Source organism: Manacus candei, unplaced genomic scaffold, assembly GCF_025592945.1.
Source record: "Manacus candei isolate 608988 ecotype Guabito, Panama unplaced genomic scaffold, ASM2559294v1 h1tg000159l, whole genome shotgun sequence".
NCBI classification, from domain to species: Eukaryota; Metazoa; Chordata; class Aves; order Passeriformes; family Pipridae; genus Manacus; species Manacus candei.
In genome coordinates this window covers 1,544,974-1,563,713 of record NW_026138207.1, presented here as the reverse complement: position 1 = coordinate 1,563,713, position 18,740 = coordinate 1,544,974, and the positions used below count along the sequence as shown (strand labels likewise).

Below are 18,740 nucleotides of genomic sequence, written 5' to 3'. Positions count from 1 at the left end.
CTCTCCTCTTTATACTTCATCATATTTCTGCCAAAGGGTACCTTACTTGCTAGGCTAATCTTGAGAATGTACTGTGATTTGAAATGCTGCTCCTGCAAAAACCTGCCTGGAGGAGGAACTGTTGGGACAGTCTCCTGGCTCCTTCTGCTCTTCCTTGCCTCTTGGGCTCAAACAATTCAGGAGGTTATTGAAAATAGGACACAATTGGAGAGGGATGAAATGGAGCATATATACAACACACAGAATGTGCAGACACAAGACTAAATTATTAATTTCTCCCTATTTCCTCATTTCCCTGTTGCTAAAACATCGTACACTTGTTGTTATGAACCTAAGCTGACAGAAGGGTAGAGGTCTTAAGGTATTTTTGTATTGTGAAAATGAGTAAGACTCTGTAATGACTTAACTGAGGAAAAAAGTGATATCACTTAGATATGAGAAAGATTACAAAAGTTTTAACTGCAGGAAAAGCTTCAGTGAGAATTGGAGCTATATTGAGGCAATTGAAAAAGATGAGTTTCTGATCCTTTTATTGTTGGTTTTTTTTTTAAACCATGGGAATCCCTTAGTGCCTGGAAGTTTTGTTAGTCTCCAGAAAACTGATGTAGTCTAAAAATGATACACTTCCCCACTCTTTCACTCTAGTTTTCGTACTCCAAGGAGTTATAGAGATTATATTACATGTACAGTCTCTTCCAGCTAACTTCTTCCACCTCTCAATTATCACATTTCTTTTCATAATTAAGCATCCTCAGGCTGGATCTAACCTGTGTCCTAATCTCAGCAAGACCCTGCTTAACATCTATTTGCATCACCCAACATAGATACAGCTGTGGCTTCCATGTGAGTGTCACTTATGTATGAAGGACTCGGAATTGTCAGACCTGGTTATTAATGCCCTTAGTGTTATCATAGGCAGTGACAAAGCAAAGCTGTTAGTGACTCTTAGGACAGACCACGTCAGAGAGAGAAGATGAATAGCTGTTGATAAGAGGAAACAATTGTATGCAGTATATTTCAGACACTGAGGAGTGGGGTGCTGTGGTCACAGTTTGTCTTTTTAGGTGGGTTTTGGACAGCAAAAGATGACATTATCTGTTCCAGAATTGGATTTAAAGAAGTCCCTGTTACTGGAAGGAGGAGCAGTAACTGCCTGATTGCTGCTGTAGAACCAAACATTCTGTTAACTGAAAAGAAGGGTCTTTCCTACAGCTGATCCTGCTGGAGGAAATAGGGATTCCCTTTCTGGAAGTATGCTGAATACAAAGTATGTATTTCTGTTCCGTGTAATTGTGAGTGATTATCACTTCTGGCAGTCATCTCAGAAAATTATAGTAATTTTTCTGAAAGATACAGATGAAACTTTTTTTTTCTTGTCAGGAATAGTTTCCACACAAGGATTTTCCTCAACTTCTTTTGAAAGGCAGATTTTGAAACTGGGATTTATGATATGGCAACTCTGCTTTCTGAAAACTTACGATTGTACAATTGATTCATTGACTTACGAATCACATCTGGGAGGTGCATTTATACACTACAGTTCATATTGCAAGTTACTTTGCTTTAAGAAAGGTCATGTAAACTACCTAATAGGCTCATGAATTTCCCATGCATTATCCAGGTTACTGGCACTGCATTTGCATTGCTAGAACAGCTCTTGCCCCTTTGTGGTTATCCAAGTCCAAATCTTGTTGCAGTATGCAGTTAAAGAATGTGAATTGGTAGAGTAGACCAACAACTAAATATTAATAGTGCTGCATGCCTTCTCAAGGTGTAACAAATCTGTTGCATTACCATACAAGTAAGCTATGAAATAAAATTAAGTCTCCAGGGACTTGTCACTGGTGTGAAAGTCTCCACATAGGATGTGGCCAAGGCACACCACAAATTGCCAAGAGCAGGATTAGGATGTGAGCTGGCAATGTGTCCGTTGTCCCAGGTGTGTGCTTCTCCCTCATTGTGTGCGTACAAAAGAAGCCAGTCTAAGTATTCTTCAGAATAGAACAACTTGAACATTTGGAGACCAGTTTAGTTTGAGCTTTTCATTGCCAACAGCACTCTTAGGACAACATTTTACTGCCTGTGGTATCTTCTGGTCAGAAATAATCAAAAGCTTTCTGTGCTTTTACACGTGTTTGTTAGAGCCTATTTGAAGTTTGCTTGTGATTCAAGTATTTAAGAGGTTTCAGGGCATGTTGTACATATATTACAAGTAGCACTTGAAAGAGAAAAGACCAAAAGAGTTTGCAAGGAAGGAATAAATTATAAAAGTCAAGGGTCCTTCTGTCCTGTACATTAGAATGAACATTTTCATGAGGTATTTGAAATTAATCACCATTGTTAAGAGAAAGCAAAGAATTTTTAATGTGTTTTTGTGATTTTTTTTTTAAAGGGCATATTTTTTTTAAATTTTCTGTTACTCCTCCACAATTATCTAAAAATTCTGGAAATAAACATTTGAGGTTTTGCAAAGATAAAATTCAGATGCTTACTTCTTTACAAAATGGTGACACATGGCCATCTGAAAGGAAGGAAGGATGTGAAAAATAAGACCAAAGGAAGAAGGATGCTGTCTTAATGAGTATAGCAGAATCTTCTGTGGTACTAATTGCTTGATGTTTCCATTTTCCTCCAAAGGCTATTTTTGTATAGATTTTTTTCCAAGGGATGAAATGGTCATTCTGTGATCTAAAGCGTGATACAAGATACTGTTACATTAGGCCTTAATTTGAGTGGAGTAAAAGCATTCATATTTTTGATGTGTACACTTCAAGACAACTATTCAATACATCCTGTGATGACCTGCTTCTGAGATAAAAACAGATTTGTATTTTTGTTTTGCTGTTAAGCTGTCTTTACCGAAGCAACACTTAACTTTGGTTGTGATATTTTGGATTATTTTAGAAAATCTGTCAAGTGAAGAGACACGAGATAACTTCATAACATGCTGTTTTTAATAGGGGATGTAAACTTCTTATGATGTGAGAAATAAAAATGTTGAATGCATATACTTCAGGAATAAATAGTGATAAATTCAGGATTGTACACTGAAGGTAAGGGAATTTGTGGTGGTCTTGTTTTATTTTGGTCAGTTGGAGTGCCTCTTAAATTTATAAAGCTCTTTGACTTGGAAAGTTGGACAAAGTGTAGTCATATTTACTAAACAAATGTGTGCCCAAAGTTGTGCTCTTATAGCCAAATCTAAATGAGTAACAAGATTTTTCAAAGTTTTTGAGTACTGCAAAGTTTCTGATTGTATTGTTAGGTGATGTGATACATGCAACACACGTTGAAACAACAGGTTTGGATCTGCTTAGTGCCCAGCAAATTTGAAAATTGTGAAGCTTATTTTGACTTGTACAGAGGAAATACTAGTACTAATGTTAATGCTAGTGCTAAACTAAACTTGGCAGGTGTTTTGTTCAGGGGTTTCTCATGATTTTATTTTTTAAAATTGGATGCTTTAAGTAGTCTCTCCATCCTGAAATATGCTGATTAATTGCTCATAACTTGTTGGATGTTCAGAACCTCTTGAAGGTGTTTTGACTCACGTGGCCTATTTGCCATCACTTCTGTCTCTTTTTTGAAGTTGTGGCAAGGAGTCAGATACTATGGGTGCTTATCAAAGAAAAAAAACAGATGTATCTTCTTTCAGTCTGGGTCCATTGGTTTGTTTTGGCAAATGGTATCTATCTTCCTAGCCATTCTGCTGCTGTGTAAGTTTCTAAATCGTTGTGGGATATGTTCCTTCTGGGAGATGCTGTGTCACAAGTACGTTTGTGATGACAGATGCTTGGAATCTCATTTCTGTTGAAGTCTGTGAATTGCAGATAAGTTTTGCTTTTCTTTTTTTTTCCCCTCCATTTTTTTCTTTTTTTTTTTTTTTTATTTGGAGTTGGAACCAATGACAGATAGAATAAAATTGCAATGCATGACCTTAACTGTGTCCTTGTGCAGATGCCTACAGGTTCTGCAATCTCAATATCCTTCTCCTCCACCTTCCCCAACTCGGGACAACCTGGCTGTGTTCTTTGTGTCGCTTTTATTTGTCAACCAGAACTCCTAATTGTAGAATCATAGTGTATCCTGAGCTAAAAGGGACCCACAAGGATCATCAGAGTCCAAATCCTGGCCCCGCACAGGACAGCCGCAAGAATCCCACTACGTACCTGAGAGCATTGTTCAAATGCTTCTTGAACTGTCAGGCTTGGTGCTGTGACCACTTCCCTGGGGAGCCTGTTCCAGTGCCCATCCACCCTCTGGGTGTAGAACCTCATTCTAATATCCAACTTAAACCTCCCTGACACAGCTTCAGCCCATTTCCTCGTGTCCTGTCACTGGTCACCACAGAGAAGAGATCAGTGCCTACCCCTCTTCTTCCCCTCATGAGGAAGTTGTAGACTGCAATGAGGTCTCCCCTCAGCCTCTTTTTCTCCAGGCTGAACTAATTAAGTGCCTCAGCCACTCCTCATATGGCTTCCCCTCAAGGCCCTTCACCATCTTCGTTGCCCTCCTTTGGAAGCTCTCTAATGGCTTAATACCTTTCTTATGTTGCGGTGCCCAAAACTGCCACAATATCCAAGGTGAGGCTGCACCAGTGCAGAGCAGAGCAGGACAATCCCCTCCCTCGACTGGCTGCCGATGCTTTGCCTGATGCCCCCCCGAACAGGTTTGGTCCTCCTGGCTGCCAGGGCACTGCTGACTCAGTCAATTTGCCATCCACCAGGATCTCCAGCTCCCTTTCCGCAGTGCTGCTGTCCAGCCTCTTGTTCCCCAGTCTGTATGTACATCCAGAGTTGTCCTGTCCCACATCCAGGGTTGCCCTATCATGCACTGCAGTGCTTTTTCTTGCTTTTCTTTCTCCACTTTAAGTGCTCCAAATAGTGCCAGCCTAGGGTGATGCTCACAGAAGTCATGTCAGGTGATGACAGGGGTGTAAACTCTTCTATTTCTGATTACTCTGGGAGCTACTGGAAGTTGCTCAGTTTAATTATTAAAATGCTTTTATATAAAGTAACTTCTGTTTCTTTCTAGCACTTTATATGACTTCAATTAAATGTTTTATCTTTATCTTAATAGGGTACTTCTCAAGCCCAAATTATTTTACTTGAAGATCAAATAAACTATTAGACACAGAGAACAATAAATATTATAAAAACTTAATATAAATAAATATCTCCTTTAAAGCAAGCAGCAGTGAAATTAAGGGAATAATTCCCTTGTAAAACTGTTGCTTACATTAAGTCTAGTTAAAATATGCTAATGGTAACTTTATCAAGCAGATTTAATCTGCCCTAAAACCTTGAATTATTTAGTAGCGGAATTTTTTTCTGTTTTAACTTCTGGATTACACAAGATATAAAAATGATACATGAACAAATTCAAATCAAGTTACCATTATCCCTGTGCAAGAAACATGAGCTGAGCCCAAAGCAAATGTGATTTTAGTTTAAAAGAATATTTTTAATAATTACTCTTCAGTTTTTATGACATTTATGCACGCTTTTTGATCTTTGGTTTGCAGATTTCTGATCTATGAGACAGTCAAACAGATGACACTTTTTAAGTAAAAAAAAAAAAGCTAGAGGATATGCATAAACTCATTTAACTCCAGTCTGAAGAGCAGTGCCAAGAGTGAAAGGACCCCTGATAGTGATGAGCACTTGCAACACATCTGTAAGGCAGCACTAACAAGTTTAAGGTTACATATAGGCAGCATTGATGCCTTTTTGGTTAATGAGACCCTTTTATGAAGTAGAGGTAGTGATTTTAATGACTTCAGTTTTCTTTAATTTTTCACGCACTGTAAATATGAGATTTTCTTTAGTGTTGTTTGGATGTGTGGTTAAAAGTGTGGTCTGTTCTAGAGAGCAATTTGGGAATACATCTGGCGTGTTAAGGATGTTGCCATAAGAATGACATGTTCTGAACTCTGAGTTTTAATGTGACTTTTGCAGATGTGCTGGCATTGAAAGGCAGTCCCGTGATGTGACTTTGAGTGGTTTTACTTACATTTATCACTTTTATTTCTGTTTTTTTGAGGGCACTTGTTACTCAAAATGGTCAATATTTGCAGTTTTTGTAGTGAAATTATTAGGCTGAACATTTTTTCATTCATGAATCTACTCGGCACGTTCTGAAACAGCTAGACATTTGTCATTTGCAACCAGCTTTAATTCTAGCAAAATGCTGGTCAGTTAGGACTGTGAGTGTTCACGTTTCTTTTGTACATGACTTGAAGACATTCATTACCTGAGGATAATTTTTTTGAGTTTTATGCTTGTATGTTAGTGCTGGGAACATACTGCAGATAGCAGGGATATATGCTTAAGGATGATGGATAATTAGAAATTTTAATTTTTTTTTAGATATATCTGGATGACACATCTTTCAGAGGTGTTCACAGGCTGGGAAGGTTTTAGAAAAGAGCATTGGAAAGCTCCTTTTCAACATCTACCTGAGTCCCCTGAAATTTGGAAATTATGGTATAAAGCCACGTTGGTAGTGCCACAATGTATGATCATCTTTGTAAAGTCAAGAAGCCTGGCTAAGCTTGTATCACATTACAAGTAACTGATATTGTGAACTCAACAGTATTTGTAATGACACAAAGTTGGTCAGCCTATATTGGAAAAAAAGAAAGGACATAATATCTTACAAACCAATATCAAATGGGATTATTAAACAGAAATCACACAGGTATAGAAAATGGAAAGATGATTACTTTTTTCCAAGAATAATTTAGATAAGCATAACTTTAGAGATACTTTGAACCTTCTTTCACTAATGCTAATAAAAATTGAAGTATCTGTTTTAGTAAGTGGAAGTTAGAATACTGGAGAAGGGCATATCAATAATACTTCATTTTACAGGTAAACTCCTTGGATCTCCATCTTTTTTTTGTCACAATAGCATACAATAGCTCATAAATTTATCAGTTTGCCAATTTATTTCAGGGTCCAATAAAATGGTAAGTGCCTTTGATAATTAAAGTACTTGTGACACCTATGTCAGTCTTAAATCCCCGACATCAGACTGTTCCTAGAAAGTTCAGCCTGTGGTCCTGCTTGCATTGTTGCCCCTCCACTGTGGCAACATTTATTTAATTGACCTCCTCATGAAGGTAATTCAGTAAGCTAAACCATACCATTAAAAAAAAACTGGGAAAAAAAGTAGTTTAATTCCAGGATGAGTTTGATGTGTGGCGGGACAAGAGTAGGGCTAGGACTGCAGAAGGGAGAGAACAAATCTGTGGCAGGTCTCAGCAGCTCTGGTCTCCGTGGCTCTACCTGTTATGACCCAACCTCTCATGGAGTCACAGGAGGAATGGCCTTTGTGTGTGTCCTTCATCCTTCCATTTGAGTGTTTCATGCCTCTTATTAGCGGGATCTTTTTTGGAAGAACTCTGAAATGGATACTCAACCCTCTTCTATAATAGTCCATGTTTATTAATTTCAGAAAATTTTGATTGATTTTTTGACAAAGTATGAGATCTTTAGTATTGACCTTTTACTGGATGAATGAGCTTATTGGTTCTAATTCTAAATAACAAGCATGGATTTTGAAGACTATTTGTGTCTGCCTAATCAGTGGAAGAAATCTTGTTGCTGAAACATTATCTGTCTGCTTCTTACTGTTTTTAAGTGAAGTGCTCGCAAAATATTTACATCTCCATGTTCATCAATATTTTCACTTCTGCTGACTTCTACGTGCAGGAATACAGGTTAAGCATGTTTAATTTTTTTCAACTATAATTTTCCATCACTCAGGAAGTTGCCATAGAAAAGAATGGATTTTCAGCTTCTCTTCTAAATCACATTATTTCCGTTTCTGCAATGAAAGCTACTGACTTTTCTTTTTGTACCTAATTAGTATGGCATTTTTGTAAACTGTCAGATATCAACCACTTCCCTGGATGCTCGTGAAGTATGTTTTTATTTACAAAATTCAGTCAGCAACTGAAGTGGTACAATAAAAATTGCGCTGTATGCTTTACGAGAGGAAAAAAGTCAATTTTTGTCAGCTTCCTGTCTAGTCAACAAAGAAACATAAAAGAAAAAGAGGACTGACAAATTTGTTTCCTTTTGCATCTGGCAACTGTTGCACACTAAAATAATATTTCCTGTAGCTATTTTGCTCCGATGTTCCAACATTTAAATTTTACTAAAACTGAATTTTCAAATGTCAATTTGGAAAAAATATGGGTTGGAGAAAATTTTGTCTGTTTTTCATTTGCACCAGACAAGTAAATTAGAGTACATGTGGAGAGTACTGGTTTTTCCTTGTGACTATGTTTTAAAAATGTCAAAAGCATCCAGTTGACCAGCCACATTACTAAAAGTGAGTTCCACAGATGAAAAATAATAATAAAAGAAAGCTGTTTGACAGTCAGTCTAGATTGTTCTTCCGTTACTGACTTTGAGACAAATTGCGCTTTAATAGATATACTTATTTGCTATGCCACGTGCATTTAGAATGTCCCAATCCAATTGCAAGTGAAAATGGTTTTGGACTAAGGAGCTATATTGTAAAGGAAAAGCTGACACTATAGTTTCTACAAGTATGAATATTCTGCTGTATTTATGTAACAGTTGAATTCAGAGCAAAGTAGAGGGCTCGGCCTGCAAGATATCAGGGCAATAAAAGCCACACTGATGATTTGCGTTGCATTTCTCTGAACTCCTTTATGCCATAAAGCTCTTAACTAAGAACTGAATCCAATAGGAGGTGTAACTATGACAAATGTGGATTTAATGGGACAAAATGTGGAATTAAACCATCTAATTTGCACCTAAGCCCCCTTTCCATGTAATTTTGATGTTCATCAGATGAATGAGGAAGACAGCAACATCCTGAAAGGGATCTGATCCATCCACTTCCTATGAGCCTAATGCACGAGTGCTCTCAGTTCTTTCAAGTCATGCAAGTCATTGTTAGCTTTCACGTCCCAGTGTGGTGATACTGCTGCTCATCAGCTAGCAGACGATGTGGACTCTTCTCCATACCTCCTAATTCTCAGAGAAGTTGTGCAATCCATAGATAAGGCTGTGGTAAAGCTCATCTTCATTTTTTTTTTTGTGAAGTCAGGTAGAAGGGAGTAATAAACCATCACAGGCTATGGGTGCCCGAGTGTGTTTGTTAAAGACAGAGGCTGTTGCTGATTGAGGGAAGTACTTCCCTGCTTCTGGCATTGTTTGTGCAGGATCTAGAGCCATTGCCTTCCTCCAGATGTGAGGTAGTGCCTCAGCCATGGGGCAAAGTTCTTGCACAAAAAACTTGTGAACTGAAACAGTGATTTGGGGGTTGTTTTTCAGTTATCTGCCCAGTTACTTAACTTCACATGTGATTTGAGGGTTGAGGTTTGTTCTGGGGTCTTTTTCTTCTCCTTTTTCCTCATCCTGTTTTCTTCTCTCTAGACCCTTTCTTAAAGGACACCACCTTTTGGACAAGCCCCTGAGTCTTACCACTTAACTGGTGCTTCTCAGGAGAGGAATAAAGTGACCTTTGGATCATTTGTCTGCAATAGCAAAGGAAGGAAAAAACCACTTTTTTGACTTTTGATTAATCATCTTTGCGCTTCTGAGCAGGAGTTGAGTCTTCTCTTCTGAGCAAGGGCTTTTGTAAAGCTGTGAGCTTAGCATTTAAGAGAAGTACCTCTTGCAACTTGTGTCTCTTCAACAGTCATGACTATATCCATCTGGAGTCTTTAAATATACAGTAATGTCCTTTGAAAGATAACTTGAAATGGGTGGAGTATTTCTGAGGTGTGCAGAGTCTTTAGGAGAAAAGATGCTCTTGTGTCCTGAAGAGAAAGCAGCTTGTAATCAATGACATCCTGGACAGGAGCAAAAGACAAAATTCAGTGGCCTTTCAGGAAGCCGAGCAATGCTTTCCCTTATGGCTTTTTAGGAGTCTAAACAGATAAATTATTAACAATGTCATTGCAAAAAATATTAGTTTAACTGAACTAAAGGTGTAAGTCAGAGCTTAAGAGAAGATGTCCAGGTGTTTTGTTGACTGGCAATTTGTTAAAATATTTGAAAACAAGTGCATAGTAGAGACTTCTGGTACTGCTTCCAGTGCAGAAATTATGGTAGGGTTATAATGCAAATACTCTGAAAACAGTTTTCATTTTAGGAAATACTTTTCCAATTTTAGATCTTCCCTGTGACTCTGCAGTTTTTAGAACTGGCTGTCTTCAACAAGTGGCTGAAATTTTTCACCAAAGCAGTTAAATGCAGCTTTTTTTACTGTAGCAGTGGTATTGCCATAGGGTGAACCTGTTTGGAAGTACTTTGAGATCTGTGAGGAAGAAAAGTGGGTTTATAGAATGAATTTTTGTGTATTTTGGCTGGCTGCTAAGTAGACTAAACATGCTACATGCTTTTTAAATCCTGTGTTTGACAAGGATGTTGAACTGCTTTGGTTACTACTGCTGTTTCCAGAATACCATAAGGTTCTTAAAATGTACCAATTAGTTGCTCGTTAACAATCTTGTGACTCTTTGTTGAATCTGCTGGTCAAAGTGAGGCCATCACTACCTTACCTGTTTCCTCCTCCCAATGTTACTGAGGGGCTGAGTGAGCTAGTGTTGTGAAGTATGAACAATGTATTTAAAATTGTTTATATTAGTTATTACTATTTTGTTGTCAGAATTTTTGAAAAAGTTGAGACTCCTTTTACAAGAAAAGACAACTTCACACGTTTTACTCAACAAATCGTTTGGACAGTTCTGATAAATTTATGCAATAAAAATTGCATACATTCTGGTAGAACTTGCTACTCCTTAAGCACTCTATCTTACAGAAAGCTCCAGGAAGGGTTTTAATGACAAGTTGTATATACCTGCAATACGCTATGGAGGTCAGTGGGGTCTTCCGTTAAGGTTTTCCTTGTAGAAGCTGCAAAATTTGCCAAATCTTCTTGGTAATGTCAGGCTGGGCTGCGTATTGTGGATGTTCATGCTGTGCAGGTACAGCCACAGCTTTAGGGGGTGATTGCAGCACTGATCTGTCTGTGCTGAGGAACCGGAGCCAGTGTGTGGTTTGTGCAGAGCCCTTGTTGCAGGTGCTGCATAACCACATAAAGCTGCATCGTTTCCTAAGTTGTGCAAATTCAGACTTGGAGAAAACCAAAGAGTAAGGAACTGGTGATGGAGAGTAGAGGACTAAGAAGGAGAAAGTGGACACCATTCCTGCAGCGTATGTGACATGGAGGCAGGAGGCCTCCCAGGCAAGGCCTTGCCTGGAGTGGTTGTGTTACCTGCAAGTGCACACAGCCTCCTCCGCTGGTGATGGGTCACACTGTCAGAGGGTGTTGTAAGGAAATTAGCAGCTGCATCAGTGAAGATGCTCAGAGCCACCCAGACAAAAGTCATGCTCAGGTGGTATGAATTCAGGACACAGCAGTCTGTGCCTGTACTAGAATATGTGTCACCTGGGTTTCTTATCTGAGCTCAAAGCTAGAAGTCCAGTTAATCTTCTTGTGCTTTTCTCACATTCTTTGGTGTGCATCCCCACTAAGAGGACTTTGCTTCTCCGTTTATTTAGTCTACTCAAGAATGGCAGAGGCCAAAGCCTCCAGCTTCCCAGCACTGTGTTGTTTTAAAGCTGTTACTTTTAAATGTATTTGTTTATGTTGATGTTTATGTTTGTCAGCTAACGGAAGGGAAAGCACTACTCATGGATATGCTGTAAACATTTGCAAAACAGCTTCACCGATTTCCTGTGTATCTCTCTTGAGGCATCTCCTTTGCTTTCAGGTTTATGAAAATGCCTTGAGGGGGGCTGAGGCACAGGAGGGCTGTGTCTCCCCTGCAGACTCGCTCTTTCACTGCACTCCCTGATATAACCGTGGCTTGCTGGGGCCAGGCAAGTGCTGGTTATTAAAGGAAAGACTTAGTGATGGCTGTGGACAGTGTGGCAAAGAGATGGCCACTTCATGAGGACCCAGAACCATCCCCACAGCCACAGGGACAGTCCTGGGCCCTTCGCGGCCCATGGTGGCCCAGCTCTGGAAGTGGTTGCCACCATGGCAGCCATCTCTTCCCGCATTGCCCAATGCTGCTTAGAGAGGGCCACTGCCTGTGAGAGGAAGGAAAGAGGGAGTCCACCTGGGCAGTTCCCTCTCATCCCGGTCATGCCTTTGGGTTGGCGAAACATTGGGAGATGGAGGGTGGCTAGGGAGTGCTGCATTGTCTGCCGGGCTGGTGGCCACCGCTGCCTCTTCCTCAACCTCTGCCTAGTTTTGGTGGTATTGCATTTTGCCTGCCTGCTGGTGCTGTTTTGGAACAGGCTTTCAACAACACTGAGCACCCATACTCAAACTTATTATATATACCACCTGTGCTTGTGAAAATGGGGTTGTGCACTGAGCAGTAAAGGCACAGGGACCAGAGAAGCTCCAAGACATTTCTAGAAAGCAGTGAAGCCCTGCGCATGTGGGCTTACTGCAAGGATGGCAAGGAGACTGTCATCTGTCCCCCCTGGTGCCACCAGAGTCAGAGGCAGCAGTTACAGGACAGCATTGTAATGACACTCTTTCCATCTTGCCAGGTTATGGCTGGATCCCGTCTTGTACCTCTAGAAGGTCCTGAAAGTGGTTGTGTGGATCCATCCCAGAAGTCAGCAAGAAAAACAAAGTTGTGTGATTTGTTACAGAGTCCACAGTCTCTCTGCTTCATAAATAAGACAGAAGTTTGATGTTTGGTTAGCCTTCCACTTGTATGCCCCTAGTGATTGCTAATGCCAGTTTCGCCAAACAGCCAAGTTTAGGGCATTTGGGTCTGTGCCATGTGGGACAAGGAGCACTTTCCTTTGTGTACTCCAGAGTAGTTGTATATGAGGCAAGTGGTTAAGCTCTAAAATGGCCATGAGGGTTCTGCAACAGGATTTTCTGTCCTCCCTGCAGATTTTTCAAATTAACAAGATAAGGAATGGGAGCTTCTTGCTTGTATCACCTGGCTCCAGTTTGCCCATCACAAAGTGGAAGAGCACAGGGTGGATTGTTAGCAATGATTACCATAATCAAATTTAGAAAGGGTCATGCCCTTTGAAATGTATTCCTGAAAGTGCTTGTCACTGGATGTTAGAAAGCCCTGGAATATGCTCTAGTCCTCAGCTGTCAGTGAAGTAACACCAGTGACTGCAACACCAGAGGATCCTAGTGGAACCTGGAATTTTTTTCACTTCTTTGAAGATAAAACTGAAAGTGGAGTTCTTAAATAGGAAAACAGTACAAAACCTACTGGATCAATACTGACTTGGTAAATACAGTCATCTCTGTTTGCTGGAAGCTAAACGGTGTCTGACAGTCTGTGGAAATAAACCTGCTAGTAGATAATGGTCATGGGAGGCTTTATATTTTTATGATAATGCTATGAGTTTGTATTCACAAACTAGTTATTTGCTTTGAGCTGTGCAGAACTGAGTGCTATAATGTGATATTCTGAAAATTTCTCTAAGTAAGCAAATACCTTGATTGTTTCCAGAGCTTCCTGTAAAAGAATGTAGTTAGAGGAAACAGTTGCTTTAAATGTCATTTTTGTCCAAATATGGAACAACAGAAATAACTATATTTCCTGTGAACTAACTGGAAGCCCCCTGGATTTGCATTACTTTGTGAAAATGATGTTCACATCACCAACGGGAAAGTCATGTTCACAGAGCAGCTTTCAGGGAATTCCCATGACCCTACCTCCAGGATAGACCCTTGGGGAATTTGGAAAAGAATGTAAAAAATGAGATCCCAACAACAAAACATTTCAGCTGCAACAGTTTGATATTCTTTTGACTCAGAAGACATGACTCTTTTTTAACATATTTTAAGTGAAGTACTTCCAACTGATGCTAATTTGCAAAGTAAATATTTCCTGAAATAATTAATATTAAACATTTAAAAATTTACTACTATTCCCTTGAGTGACTAAAGTACACTGGAGATTTCAGATAAGAATCTGTGGTCTGTCTGCAATTTTTGTATGAACATCCTGTATGATTCTGATAATACGAAAACCAACAACAAAACAGCCCTCCCCCCAACCAAACAAAGAAACCCTGCCAAAAATATATAAACAGCCCACTCATGTTCCAGTAGCCATAATGATTTTTTTTCCAATTGCATTTTAGAGTTTTTCTTAAAATCAGCTGGTATTCTGAAAATTGTGCAAGGCTTTTAAATAAAACCAGAGTTGAATTGTTGTGATTCGTTCAAAATTCATCCGGCATAGTGATACTTCAGACAATGACTTTTAATTCCTTTCAGATATTAATGAATATGTTAATTTGGGAATCTAAACTTAAAAGTTTTCCTGAAACTAATAGGGATACTTAATTCATGCACTGTCATACAAATAATCATGAAGTTCCACAGTTTTCCACTGTGTAGGTTTTTTCCAGGAGATTTTTCATCTGGTCTAAAGCAATCCCTAGAAGACATATTAGGAGAGTGGCTCTGCATTGACAGAGAAATGAGTGGGGACTACTGCTTCCTTCTGTCCTACTCATGTACATCAACCTACAAGCAAAGAAGGAAGGTCTTCAGGAAAATGAGTATTTTAATTCTTCTTATCCATTCAAGGTTTACTGAGCCTTTGGAGATTTTTGGGTTGCACTTACTTCCATTACTTAAATATAGGCGTCTGGTGCCTTTTGAAATATTTACATAGACTGAGCAGATATGACCAGGGACTCAGGGGAGAGTGGTGCTGTTCCACAGGACATCTGGAATGGCACTGTTTGCTATCCTCTGTGAAGACTAGATCTACAGAAAATTGAAAAGACACGACCAGGAACTTTAAATAGCTACTGCATGACAGAAACTTCCAGTCATTGCTGATGAGAGCTGAACTTCAATTGGTGACCTAGAGGGTGAAAGCTGTAAAACCAATAAACCTTCCCTTGGTTTGGGGAATTCCCTTAATAGTCATAACTGAAGTCTCCCCATGATTTGCTGGGAAAAAAAGGAAAAAAGGGACATGAAGATAGGCTGCCAACTGTTTTGTTTTGCTTTTTTTTTCTAATGGGGAGAAAAAGAACTTAGGAGAGGAGTAAAGACTGGAGCTTGCTGACATTATAAAATAATAAAATGTTCCCTTTTGTTCGTTATTTATCTGTCTGTAGAGATCTGAAATTAATGGGTTTACAAATGAAATGAGAACTGTGCTCAATTTCTGGTCTTTGCCTTAAGTCCTGAAAATATAGCAATGGCAGATGTTTCTTTTCCTGAGCCATTTTAAGAGTTGAAGTTCAAATCATCAGTCCAGGAAAACTGGCTTTGTGTCAAGTCCTACAAGGGAGTATAACTAAATTTTGCTAATTTGCTAGTACAATCTGTATTTTTTGTTATCCTCTTTGTCCTAAGTAAGTAAATCAGAAGTTTTAGCAACATGATTTTTTTTCAAAGGTATTAATAGACTGCAAAATCAATTAACAAAAATATTAAGGTTTACTGGAATATAGCAGTGATTTCCTCTAGTGGTACTCTGCACACAAAAGAGCAGTTCAGCTCATTCAATAGTTCATCTAAAGGATGAAGACAAGAATAGTAATACAGCCAGGGAGCTATTTTGACATTCAGTAAAGAGAAGAAAATATGAGGGGAATGCAAGATAAGTGTCTTGCAGTTGGCATCACCTCCCTATTTCTGTATTTGGTGGGATGTGAAACGTGAAGATGTTATTGATCCAACTCTCGTGTCAGCTACATGAGTTGTATGTACATGTACTTAGGAAGAAGTGTGGTGTCTGCTACATAGGGATAAATCTCCCTTGGCCTTCCTGCTTTCCCCGTTAAGACTAGGTTAGCATAAGACCAGAAAGGAGTTGATGTTGTGGAGGTTCAGACACTGTCAAACAGCCATCCTATTGGCATTGCCATTCTTGTGTTTCAGCTTGAAACTGGTATTGGAATTCAGCTCAAATTGGGATTTGAACTAAAGCAATGTAGAGTGGGAAATCTACACTGTTTAATTACAAAGCATAATCAGTTAAGCATTACATCTAACCAGAAAATGTAATTTTAAAATTAATGAATCATGAGATGAAATAATTATGATTATTTTTACCTTTTTAAGCATTTTAGCTATGAATTAGGAAAATCAGAGAATTTTGATATCTCTGCTAATTTCGCCATTCACCTGTTCACAGGATTTTCTGTTTTGAAAGACAATGTATTTTGGGTAGGAGAAGTGACTACCTTCCCTGGAATGAGATTTTTAACATGAACAGGGTTAAGTAAACAGTGAGAATTTAATTAAATTTCTACCTTCCGTGAGTGCTTTGCAGGGTACAGTGTGAACTCAGTTGATACCTATGCAATTAGCCTACGCTGGTGGCTAGCTTAGCAACTGAAACTCAGTAAGCAGAGTCTGAGGTGATGTTGTGGGAAAGGGAATTACATTTTGTCTTGAGAAATGCACTTCTGTAAGAGAGTGGAACATCCAAGAACTGACTTGGCCTTTGTATTTTTTTGGACATGTCTGTAGCCTCCAGAAATGGTGCATTTCCAAATATGGCAGTCGTCTCCCTCCTAGGCTGCTCATCTGGCTGTTTGCATCGTTCCTGTGCAAGTTCCAAGCACTACTCCTCAAATGCCAGGAAAGTAGCTGGACGTGGAAAAACAGTGCAAAACGCAACAAGTCTGTAGTTAAGATCTGACAGATGTCTTACAGGCTGCATTGCAGACCAGAGTTTGTTCCATCTGCTGCATAGAATTTTAGCAGCCTTCTCAGTTCTGTCACTAACAGGGCTTAAGGCTTCTAAGGCTCAGTACGTGGTCATAGAAGTTAGAGGTCTGGACTGGGATGCCCCTTCATTAGCAGAAATTTTTTTGAACTATACATTAATATGATAGTGAATAAATCGCTGTCTTTTATGTATACAGTTTGCATGTAGCACATCTGTATGTGTGGTGTTGAAGGAACATAATCTTTTTATGGTTTAATACTGATTTGCTATGATGATTCACTAAGCTTATCAGTTGCAGACAGTCTGGGAGAATGAAATGAAACGGAAATGCTTGTCAAAAAATGAAGCAATCTGTATCACTAAAATGAGCTTCTGTTTCTGGGCGGACTGATATTTTGTGGGAGGAGTAAGATAAAGTTAATGTCTTCAAATGTTATATGAGAAGCTGGCCTGTGGTGCCAGGAAGCTGTGGCTATTTGAAAACTGTGAGCATACCATGCAAAATAGGTGAGGTACCTGCTGCAGTGCACTGGGCCAAAATCTTTGGATTAGCCTGTAACTGGCTCCTAGACAAGGGGTAAAGAATCTGCCTTTTCATCCACCACTGCCCCCCAGCCGATTATTGCCCAGTACTGTTCCACGTCTGTTTTTGCACTTGGAGGACAGCAGTGACTGTTTCAAGCTCCATGCATTTTCTGGGGAAAGTATTGTTTTGCAAATGATGTCTGGGAGATATGGCAAAGTTATTTCTCTCTATTTGTCTCATTATCTCTAGTCATGTATAGTGAGAAATTATTAACTGGATTGTTCATGCCATGAGACTGATTTAAAACCATAAAAGTTTAGGAATAAGCAATAATTTGCATGGTTTCAGTTTAATTGTCTTGTGATGATTCCTGTACTTGCTTTAACCATCTTCCTTTCTCCCAGTGTCTCATTACTTAAGTGCCCTTTTGACCTCCTCAAATTGACCTTTGATCCATAAGCTTTTTCCAGTCTGGCCCTCTCATCTTCCCAGAGGACCAGGAGGAAAAAGCTCATACTTCTTCCTAGTATAGGCAGAATGTTATCACATCCCTCAGATTCTAAATACATTTTAGTAGTTGAGGATAATGCTATCCAGTAGTGACTGTCATCGTTGGCCAACCTCCCATCCATCTGCAAATGTTCAGTCAGTGATAGTAAGAGATGATGCTATTGTAAAATAAAGGCAGCATTTTGTAGAGGAGATGTCCTGTTCTGGCAAATTAGACTGCAGCACTTGCTCCTTCTTACCTTCCTCGCCCATGGTTATTCTAATCTTAAGCTTAAGAAACAGGAAAAATTGAATATAATGCAGTCATTTTTGTGAGGATAAAAAGAGACTCAAAAACACAAGCCCATTCTTCTGGCCATGCTAAATTTAAGAACAAAACCCTGCTTAAATAACAACATACTTTTTTCCTAAAACAGTGCATGTTAAATAACAGGCTGAAGGAAATATGCGGGGATTAACTTCAAAACAGATGTTTACAATGAGTCAGTGATGTATTTTAATTACATTCCCAGATGCAATTAAAACAGACTTCTTCTGAATATAGGGGATGTGTTGATAAAACTGATAACATTCTGCATGATGCTGGAGGAGGAAGTATGAGCTGCAAGCATGCGTCCTCCAGCTGTGATCTCATCAGGTCTGAAAAACTAAGAAGGGTCACACCAGGTCACTTCTTGTAATGGGAGACCCAATGTTTTTCCAGGCATAACCATGTACTGCAAGGAGTAGCCGATTATTCTGTGGGTGGCACTTTTCCCTCCTGATCCTTACTGAAGCTGCACTGCAGCATGTATTGATGTTGTTTTCAGATCCAATTCTCTTTTCGCATAGTATGATAAATATTCATTCTAATCAGTGTTAATTCTCATCTTTCTGTGAATTTATAATATAATATGGTAAAATGCTATAATAATGTAAGAAAAAGTTGTTATTATATTTTCTTTATGTTGATATAGAGAAAGTTTGACTTCAAAAAACAAATTCAGTGGATCTGCATATACAAAAAAAAGGATATCAATA

The 18,740-nt window shown here is 39.1% G+C and overlaps 1 protein-coding gene across 1 annotated transcript in view; it reads left to right on the top strand.

Moving 5' to 3' along the window:
* COL4A1 (collagen type IV alpha 1 chain) overlaps nt 1-18,740 on the top strand; it is a 127,880-nt gene that overhangs the window by 31,846 nt on the left and 77,294 nt on the right. The gene's annotated exons all lie outside the window — the stretch shown is intronic.